Source organism: Chelon labrosus, assembly GCF_963514085.1.
Source record: "Chelon labrosus genome assembly, chromosome: 17".
Taxonomy (NCBI): Eukaryota; Metazoa; Chordata; class Actinopteri; order Mugiliformes; family Mugilidae; genus Chelon; species Chelon labrosus.
This window is the reverse complement of record NC_140350.1, coordinates 18,547,651-18,556,965: the sequence shown is the minus strand read 5'-3', so window position 1 is coordinate 18,556,965 and position 9,315 is coordinate 18,547,651.

The following is a 9,315-nucleotide window of genomic DNA, read 5'->3' as shown; positions in this document are numbered from 1 at the left end:
CCAGGCCCAGCAGACCCTGTGAAGGGTCATGGGGGGGGGGGGGGGGGGCTGGAGCCTATCCCAACTGTCATTGGGCAAGAGGCAGGGTACACCCTGGACAGGTCTCCAGTCTAACGCAGGTTTAACACATAGCACACCAACGGCCAATTTAGAATCACCAATTAATCTAATAAGCATGTATTTGGACAGTGGGAGGAAGCCGGGTTATCTGGACAGAACCCACGCAGACACAGGGAGAACATGCAAACTCCACGCAGAAAGGCCCAGTCGGCCCATGGATTCGAACCCTGAACCTTCTTGCTGTGAGGCATCAGTGCTAACCACCACTCCACTGTGCCACCCTCATTATATATATACAGTTGAAACCAGATGTTTACATACACTGTGTTAAAAGACACATAAACATTTTTTCCTCACTGAAGTTAAATCAGACTAAACCTCTCCTGTTCTAGGTCAGTTAGGATTACTAAAATTAGTTCTATTTGCTATTTCTATAATGCCACAATAATGAGAGAGAGAATTTCTTAGATAATTTTTTATTACTTTCTTCAAAGTCAGAAGTTTACATACACAAAGATTACTACGTCTTTAAACAATGAAGGAAAGGCCTGATGATGATGTCATGGCTTTGGAAGCTTCTGATAGGTTAACAGACAACATTTGAGTTAATTGGAGGCACACCTGTGGATGTATTTTAAGGCTACACCTCAAACACACTGCTTCCTTGTTTGACATCATGGGAAAATCAAAAGAAATCAGCCAAGATATCAGGAAGAGAACTGTGGTGCTCCACAAGTCTGGTTCATCCTTGGGTACAATTTCCAGATGCTTGGAGGTGCCACGTTCATCTGTTCAAATAATTATACACAAGTATAGACACCATGGGAATGTCCAGCCATCATACCGCTCAGGAAGGAGAAGGGGTCCCAGAGATGAACGTGTTTTGTTCCGAAATGTGCGAATCAACCCCAGAACAAAAGCTAAAGACCATGTCAAGATGATGGCTGAAGCTGGTAAGTGAGTGTCATTCTCCACAATGAAACGAGTCCTGTACTGACATGGGCTGAAAGGCCACTCAGCGAGGAAGAAGCCATTACACCAAAAGTAACATAAAAAAGCCAGATTACAGTTTGCAAATACACACAGGGACAAAGACCTTAATTTTTGGAGACATGTCCTGTGATCTGATGAAACTAAAGTGGAACTGTTTGGCCATAATGACCATCGTTTCATTTGGAGGAAAAAGGGGGAAGCTTGTAAGCCTGAGAACACCATCCCAACTGTGAAGTATGGGGGTGGTAGCATCATGTTGTGGGGCTGTTTTGCCGCAGGAGGAACTGGTGCACTTCATAAAATAGACGGCATCATGAGGAAAAAACATTATGTGGAAATATTGAAGCAACATCTCAAGACATCAGCCAGGAAGTTAAAGCTTGGGCGCAAATGGGTCTTCCAAATGGACAATGACCCTAAGCATACTGCCAAAATAGTTACAAAGTGGCTTATGGACAACAAAATCAATCTTTTGGAGTGGCCATCACAAAGGCCCGATCTCAATCCCATAGAAAATTTGTGGGCAGATCTGAAAAGGCGTGTGCGAGCGAGGTGGCCTACAACCTTGACTCGGTTACACAAGTTCTGTCAGGAGGAATGGACCAGAATTCCAGCAGACTATTGCGAGAAGCTTGTGGAGGGATACCCAAAACGTTTGACCCAAGTCATACAGTTTAAAGGCAATGCTGTAAACTTCTGACTTTGAAGAAAGTAATAAAAGATTCTCTAAGAAATTCTCTCTCTCATTATTGTGGCATTTAGCAAATAGACTTCTTCGTTAGAAGAACGGGCAGGATATTGGGCAGGGGTATCGGGAGGATTTTGGCCCGTACACGCATTCGCCAGTGTGTTTATCATGTCCTCATTGTTTAATATTGCCGCAACGAGATTGCGAGCGGCCTGACTCATTGTCACTCTGTCACTGTTTGCTGCAGCATCCACACGCTTAACAAGATGGCCGCAGGCACTGCCGTGAAGTCTGACGTCAGCCAACTTTCATTCAATATATTCAAGTTTCATTCCATATATTCAAAGTTTCATTCAATATATTCAGGTTTCATTCCATATATTCAAGTTTCATTCAATATATTCAAAGTTTCATTCAATATATTCAAGTTTCATTCCATATATTCAAAGTTTCATTCAATATATTCAAGTTTCATTCAATATATTCAAAGTTTCATTCAATATATTCAAGTTTCATTCCATATATTCAAAGTTTCATTCAATATATATACAAGTTTCATTCCATATATTCAAGTTTCATTCCATATATTCAAAGTTTCATTCCATATATCCAGAGTTTCATTCAATATATTCAAAGATTAATTTCCTGAACGGCATGCCATAATATATATATATATATGTGTGTGTGTGTGTGTGTGTGTGTGTGTGTGTGTGTGTGTGTGTGTGTGTGTGTGTAGATAGAGAGAGATTCTTTCTTCTTTATCCTTTTTATCTCAGATGTACATTCTGTGTTTAAGTTGTTGCACTGTAGGCCTCCGAGGAAAGAAATTTCAATCCTGTGTAATCCTGTGTAATCCCGATAATTAATTGTTTATCACTACACTTTCATTACAGTAAAAAGTCAAAATAAAAAAATACAGAAATAAATGTCTACTGGACCAAATCCTTAAAACACATTTAATCCAGCCAGTGTCAAGTGGCTTTGCATGTTCTGTTCCTCGGTTTATTCCAGGTTCAGAAATGTGATCCGAATTTTCACCATCGGCCACATCTGATAAAGCTGGTCATGGCATGTCAGTGAACTCTAAAAGAATGTTATTTGTTAGAAAGATCTACTGTATTTGGCTATAAATTCATCATTGAGTGTTCAGCTTTCTCGCAGTGGAATGTACATGCAGAACTTCTCTGAACAGCTCTCCACAGGTGTCCTGGCCCTCACCAAAAATGGTGCTGATAACAGTCCATGTTTTCAGTTTGAGTGATTTCAACATGCATTCACATATATAAATCTTCGTCACACCCGCTGTGCATTATTAGCACTGGGCTAAACTCTAAACTTGGAATGCTATACATACGCCTCCATGACTGCTTTGCTTAGGCCCAGGGGAACTGTGGGATTCGTATGCTTTCACTTTTTACTGGAACTGTAATGTGAGTTGTGTGACACAAGGACATGATTTAGCAACCACATTTGTATGCCATCTAAACTGAAAGATTTTCTACAAATGTTGACATATGGTAGGGGTTGTACCCACTGGTCGACTTTACTGTTGTGCCATGACGCTTTAAGCAGGAAGTCGTCTAGTCGCCGATCACGTGACAATAACAACACATGGAAATACTTCACTAAAGATGAAGCCCATACTACCGTGACATGTCAGTCCTGAAATACAACAAATGCACTACTGCAATTCACACTCATCTGAAAAGGCAGCCGCAAATGCTGGCAGAGGAACGGTCCAAATCCTCTCAACAGCAGTCAATTAACGACTTTATGTCAATATCTGTGTTATGTCTTCTTGATTTGTCTTCTTCGAATCCATGGGCCGACTGGGGCCTTTCTGTGTGGAGTTTGCAAGTTCTCCCTGTGTCTGCATGGGTTCTCTCCGGGTACTCCTGCTTCCTCCCACCGTCCAAAGACATGCAGGTTAGGTTCATTGGTGATTGTAAACTGGCCGTAAGTGTGCACGTAAGTGTGAATTGTTGTCTGTCTCTCTGTGTTAGCCCTGCGATAGACTGGCGACCTGCCCAGGGTGTACCCCGCCTCTCGCCCGATGACAGCTGGGATAGGCTCCAGCCCCCCACGGCCCTTCACAGGACAAGCGGTTACAGGAGATGAATGAATGTGAGTGTCAATGGTTGTCTGTGTCTCTGTGTTAGTCCTGCAACAGACTGGGGACCTGTCCAGAGTGACAGCCAGTGACAGCTGGGATAGTCTTCAGCCCCCTCTTGACCCTCCAGAATACAAGTGGTTACTGAAGCAGTATTGACTGTGAGATATGTGCCCCTTAATGCCCCTTTTTTGAGGCACGTGGCTTGGATGAGTGTGGATGAACAAGTCCCAGTGCCACCTCTCCAGCAACTGGCCACTATAAATCAACTGGTCATCTGGAGCAGCTCAGTGCACACATTAAAGGACCTGAGCCACCTAAGAAAGAACAACACACAGGAACTTGCGGTTGTCCACTGTCTCCGCTATCTGCTACTTTATGTTGCAGGGGTCTCTTTTTGCGTCCAAAGTTCACCACCAGCTCTGTGGTGTTAGTTTAAATTGAGCTGAAGGCGGTTGCTGCTACCCCATCCTAGGTGCAGCATGTAGCCATAGGTTTCTATGCCATCTGTAACACAGACAATAGTAGGGCTGCAACAACGAATCGATAAAATCGATAAAAATCGATTATTAAAAAAGTTGGCAACGAATTTCATTATCGATTCGTTGTGTCGCACGATTATTATGCCACGGAGATGTTTGTTGTATTAAAAAAAAAAAAAAATAAATTGAGTTGAGTGCGGAGCGGACGTACAGGAAAGACCATCGGAGAGACCCTAAAGCCCAAATTATGCTTCCGCGTTGACACAGCGCGTCCGTGCGTACGGACCTATTACGGACCTATTGCGTCCTTGCGGACCCCCGTGCATCCTACGCAAGGGCCAGACATGCACCTCCCAAAAATCCTTGACGCGCGTCAATGTGACGCAACAGAAATGCAGCAGCAACGCAGCGGCATTGGCTGTGATTGGTCCGCTAACTACATCCGCTGGAGACCGCTTTTCCGGTTTCCACTCATAAACATCATTGTCTCCTTTGTCGTGCCCTAATTTGCAATAGAAGTATTTCTTCCTCTGCTTGAATAATTTGGAGCTCCAACGCCAGTCTCTCTGTCTCGGTGTCCATCGTACACTGTGACTACGACAAAAGCCGGAAGGTAAATAACGAGGCGAGATACGTCACAAGAGTCTCGGTCGGTCGGTCACAAAAAATCATAGCGCCCTCTACCGGTGTGGCATGCATTTCGACACGTAAACCCCACGCAGAACCATCACGGTCTCACGACTGCGTCCGAGCAACTGCGTGGCCATTGCGTGACCATTGCGTGATCACTACGCGGAAGCATAATCTAGCCTTAAGCGATGAAAACAAAGGAGGCGCCGCCGTGTGGCGTAAACTGGTACTGCTCCATGTAATACTCTGGCTCCTACAGTTTGAGCGAAATTACTTCGTTGATTAGCTGAAACGTGTGCTGAACAACCTTATGAGGCGAACTGCAGACTGCACTTTCAATGCTCGAAAATAGCACACCTGGGGTATGATAAGGATCCGTGATATAATCCGTCTAAAGTGCGCAGTAAACTCTGACGGACTGAAATCACCACTGGCTCTATAAATGTTTCCTCAGTTTTCCTGCCAATATTGTGGTGTCAACAAAAAAAGCCAGGTGACGCCTGGAGCTCTGTAGCGGTGTGTTTCAAAGCCATTTAATTCCACTGAAATGCATTACAAGACTATACATGGCACATTGGATGGAGGAAGTTGGGACATGTCTCAATGCATGTTAAATCACATCTGGAGGGTAGTTGATAGTTGAATAACCATACATACATGCTTACATCTTTTCGTGCACTTTATTTAATATATTTGGCAGATGTAAAGCATACGTGTATGTTCTTTGTGTTAGTCCATGTTTTTGTTTTTTAAATGATTACTTTAACAGCTCAGAGATGTTCAAGGAGCAACCTGTTTATGCACTTTCTGCTCTGTCAGCTCTGTTTTTGAATAAAGGGTTGGAAATTAATGCTTTTTTTTGTCCGATTCATCGATTAATCGAAAAAATAATCGACAGATTAATCGATTATTAAAATAATCGTTAGTTGCAGCCCTAGACAATAGTGGAGGGGTCATCCATGAAGTGGCACTTTCCTGATCTGAAGCAGAAGCTAGAGTGAACAAAATGATGACGGGTCAGTTCCTCGTGGTGTCCCAGTTTTGCAGCATGACATACTGCAGCCTGACGGTGTTTTTGTCTTTTATCCAGGCCATGATGATCTCTTTTACCTGTTCATCTAATTGAGTAGCACGTGAAAATCAAAGTATATCAATTTAGGCTCCGTTGAATTGTATCACATTTCTTCTCCCGGTTAAGAGTCCTATTAGAACTGCCCTGCAACTCAAAGAATTGTTTTCATGCTCCCAGATCTGGATATAGTGTTCGACATTAATAGCCCCAAAGCAGAAAATGATAATTACTACTGTGATGTAGGGCAAAGTAATAGTAAACCATCACATAACATAATACTTGAGGGAGAAAAAAAGGTCTCACTGGTTATTCAGCTTGTTCGTTTCGCCTGTGAACTTGTGGGAAACAGATGTAACATGATAAAAACAAAACACTCTGACATTACTCAACCCCTTTTTCACACGTTTGATAAGTCCTGGCTTGCTCTCCTCAGGTCCTCATAATCCCTCTGACTGTCCCCTCAGGCGCCTGATAGAATTATTGTCAAAGATCTGACGTGACTTGTATTCAGAGGAATTGCACTCACAAAATCTTTTGTTGAAAGGTTCTTGAGTGTCACATTGAGGTTGTGAGGACAGGGTAATGATAAAATCAGTTTTGGATAGTCAGTTGCATAAACTTAAGTGAACTTCGATGCACACATTCTTTGTCTGCGATTCAGATTCCCTGAAACTGAATTTCTTTAATCTCTGTGCACACCTGTGTCATTACCAGTAATATGATTTGTGTTTGAGCCAGAGGCATTACTGTTAATTAAAGTTATTTACAGTTTTGACATATTGTTCTGGAGCCACAGTGGGATTCTTTCTCATGACATCACAGGTCCAAGTTTCAAACTGTGTTCAATTACCCTCTACTTTCGAGGAACACTTGGAAGTCAGGTCTGAAATGTCGAGATGTCACGAGGCAACCCTGGAGTTGATGCTGTTGATAAAAACTGGGAGAGAGGTGCTGTTAGGAGACCCAAAAATTCCTGAATGAAGTGTCCTGGAAAGATGAAGTGGAAGTTTTGTAACGCATAATGGTCAGCATGGGAAGATAATGTCAAGAGTCAAAGCTGCAAAGCTGTGTGGAGTTTTGTTCAGTGGTGGTCCTCCGTGCCTCCCTCCTACAGAAACAACACGTTGTATAATACTAAATGTCGGCTCAAGAGAACACAAAATAAATAATTATTACATCTTATGACACAAAGGAAGTGATAACATGGTTTGTTACAGGGTATGGATGTTAAAAAAAACCATGTCTCATTGCCACTGAAACACATTTATTGGTAAAATTATCTCTATTTCACTTCTACTTACTGACTTGTTTTCTTTCCTGTGTGATGTCGATTGAAACTCTATTAATTAGATCCTAGTAGAGTAATCTAATGTAATTTCATAATTTGCTTTGTAAAATTTGGAAATTAACACCTAGAAGGCAATTTCTATATAAACAAGTGTGAAGTGGCTTTCTAAACCACCTTTATCTCCGATTTTGAAAAAGGAAGCCGTATCCCCAGGAATAGGAGTTCTGTTGCATTAAAGCTCTAACCTGTCTTTTCAAAAATCGTAAAAAAAAAGGCAAGAGGACTTGTAGAGTTTTTGAGAAGATGTTTCGCGACTCACCCGAGTAGCTTCTTCATTTCTAAGTGACTGGAACTTGCTTGACTTAATTCTGTTAATGACCAGAAACTGGTACAGGTAGTGTCCATTAACGACTAGATACCTTACTTGTTCCCATGAGTTTTTCCAATACACCAGCCACGTAGGGGATGGAAATGTCCTTCCTCTTGTTGTTCTCCTCCTCTCTGTCCTTTCTAGGAGTTTTTTTTTTAGCCTTTGGCAAAGGCCCAGTAGGGATATCCACATGTCTTAAGTGTTTGTTTGGCGTGTTTCTGACCCTTATCCTTACCATCCAATCTTGTGGGTACAGTCTGTTCTCGATGTTGAAGGGTTCTGATGACCTCTAGTTTGTGTTCCACCCCCTGGAAAAAGACGGAACACCCAGGCAAAAACAGACATTGTACATTGGGGAAATCAAACAACCCATCCACAAACGCATGTACCAACATAGGAGAACCGTCTCATCAGGAAACAATTCAGTGGTCCACCTACACCTGAAGGAGAAAGGACACTCCTTTGAAGATATCAACGTCCAAATCTTAGCCAGAGAAGACAGATGGTTCAAAAGAGGAGTAAATGAAGCCATATGTTAGATTGTAAACAAAAAAAAAATCACTAAGAGGTTGTGGACTGAGACATAATCTGCCATCAGTTTACAATACAGTCCTAACCAGTCCTAACTTCTGTCCCCAAGAATTTTCTACCCCATTCACGCCTTGAGACTGGAGCCTCTGACTGATAATAGGTCGTTAATGGACACTGGTCGTGCCAGTTTCTGGACATTAAGAGAAACAAGTCAAGCAAGTTTCTGATGGGTTATCCAACAAAGGTTCCAAAAAAGGCAACTGGTTTTTTGAGAAGACGTTTCACCACTCATCCGAGTAACTTCTTCAGTTCTAGGGGACTGGTTGGAAGTCTGAGGTTTAAATAGGAACTCCTCCTGAAAAAACTTGCTTGTTATGCTAATAACCAGAAACTGGTGCAGCTAATTTCCATTGACGACTGGGTACTTACCTGTTGTTGAGGGGGGACTGTTTTGTCCCCCTCCTCTTCCCTATGAATGGTGCTCTAACGACTCTTGTCCGTCAGAGGATCCAGTGTCAAGGTGTGAATGAGATTGAAACTTCTTGGGGACAGAAGTTAAAACTGTATTGTAAATAGATGGCAGATTAAATCTCAGTCCACCTCCTCTGTTTAGTGAAGGTTTTTCCAGTCTGACATAGATGGCTTCCTTTACTCCTCTTTCAAACCATCGGTCTTCTCTGGCTAAGATTTGGACATTGTTATCTTCAAAGGAGTGTCCTTTGTCCTTCAGGTGTAGGTGGACCGCTGAATCAACGACACAAGGTGTCAATAAGGGGGTCACTAACTAAAACAAAATAACGCGTGAATCCCATTTTGCGTTGTTTCAGGGGCCTAACAACGAAGAATAAAGTCATTTTGAAATCTATCCATACCATATTTCTGGTGGGACTTCACCTGCTACCACGGTGCATAGAGGAAGAAAGGACACTGTAGAAAGGTTGAGACTCCAGCAGCATTTCTTGTATAAGGAACGACTTTATTAGACCAATGCGTTTCGGCCTTCATCAGGGTCATGAAGGGTTAGGGTTAGGGGTCATGAAGGCCACTTGTTGAAACACATCCGTCTAATAAAGTTGTTCCTTATACTAAAA